Below are 1,871 nucleotides of genomic sequence, written 5' to 3'. Positions count from 1 at the left end.
TTACAAACAATGGCCTTGGAAACACTAGCAGAGGAGAGATGAGGAGAGAAGAGGAGAGATGAGGAGAGAAGAGGAGAGATGTGGAAAGATGAGGAGAGAAGAGGAGAGATGTGGAAAGATGAGGAGAGAGAGGAGAGATGTGAAAGATGAGGAAGAGGAGAGATGTGGGAAGATGAGGAAAGGAGAGATGTGGAAAGATGAGGAGAGAAGAGGAGAGATGAGGAGAGAAGAGGAGAGATGTGGAAAGATGAGGAGAGAAGAGGAGAGATGTGGAAAGATGAGGAGAGAAAAGGAGGGATGTGGAGAGAAGAGGAGAGAAGAGGAGAGATGTGGAAAGATGAGGAGAGAAGAGGAGAGATGTGGAAAGATGAGGAGAGAAGAGGAGAGATGTGGAAAGATGTGTAGAGAAGAGGGGAAATGTGGAAAGATGAGGAGAGAAGGGGAGAGATGTGGAAAGATGAGGAGAGAAGAGGAGAGATGTGGAAAGATGAGGAGAGAAGAGGAGAGATGTGGAAAGATGAGGAGAGAAGAGGAGAGATGTGGAAATATGTGTAGAGAAGAGGAGAGATGTGGAAAGATGAGGAGAGAATAGGAGAGATGTGGAAAGATGAGGAGAGAAGAGGAGAGATGTGGAAAGATGTGTAGAGAAGAGGGGAAATGTGGAAAGATGAGGAGAGAAGGGGAGAGATGTGGAAAGATGAGGAGAGAAGAGGAGAGATGTGGGAAGATGTGTAGAGAAGAGGGAAATGTGGAAAGATGAGGAGAGAAGGGAGAGATGTGGAAAGATGAGGAGAGAAGAGGAGAGATGTGGAAAGATGAGGAGAGAAGAGGAGAGATGTGGAAAGATGAGGAGAGAAGAGGAGAGATGTGGAAAGATGTGGAGAGAAGAGGAGAGATGTGGAAAGATGAGGAGAGAAGAGGAGAGATGTGGAAAGATGAGGAGAGAAGAGGAGAGATGTGGAAAGATGAGGAGAGAAGAGGAGAGATGTGGAAAGATGAGGAGAGATGTGGAAAGATGAGGAGAGAAGAGGAGAGATGTGGAAAGATGAGGAGAGAAGAGGAGAGATGTGGAAAGATGTGTAGAGAAGAGGGGAAATGTGGAAAGATGAGGAGAGAAGGGGAGAGATGTGGAAAGATGAGGAGAGAAGAGGAGAGATGTGGAAAGATGAGGAGAGAAGAGGAGAGATGTGGAGAGAAGAGGAGAGATGTGGAAAGATGTGCAGAGAAGAGGAGAGATGTGGAAAGATGAGGAGAGAAGAGGAGAGATGTGAAAAGATGAGGAGAGAAGAGGAGAGATGTGGAAAGATGAGGAGAGAAGAGGAGAGATGAGGAGAGATGTGGAAAGATGAGGAGAGAAGAGGAGAGATGTGGAGAGATGAGGAGAGAAGAGGAGAGATGAGGAGAGAAGAGGAGAGATGTGGAAAGATGAGGAGAGAAGAGGAGAGATGTGGAAAGATGAGGAGAGAAGAGGAGAGATGTGGAGAGAAGAGGAGAGATGTGGAAAGATGAGGAGAGAAGAGGAGAGATGTGGAAAGATGTGTAGAGAAGAGGGGAAATGTGGAGAGATTAGGAGAAATGAGGGGAAATGTGGAGAGATGAGGAGAGATGAGGAGAAATGTGGAGAGAAGAGGAGAGAAGGGGAGAGATGAGGAGAAATGAGGAGAGATGTGGAGAGATGTGGAGAGAAGAGGAGAGGTGGAGAAATGAGGAGAGAAGAGGAGAGAAGAGGAGAGATGAGAGAAGAGGAGAGATGAGGAGAGGTGGAGAAATGAGGAGAGAAGAGGAGAGAAGATGAGAGATGAGAGAAGAGGAGAGATGAGGAGAGGTGGAGAAATGAGGAGAGGAGAGAAGAGGAGAGATGAGGAGAGGTG

Source organism: Oncorhynchus keta, chromosome 21 (genome assembly GCF_023373465.1).
Source record: "Oncorhynchus keta strain PuntledgeMale-10-30-2019 chromosome 21, Oket_V2, whole genome shotgun sequence".
Lineage (NCBI taxonomy): Eukaryota > Metazoa > Chordata > Actinopteri > Salmoniformes > Salmonidae > Oncorhynchus > Oncorhynchus keta.
The sequence above is the reverse complement of the archived record's forward strand: the minus strand, read 5'-3'. Positions refer to the sequence as shown.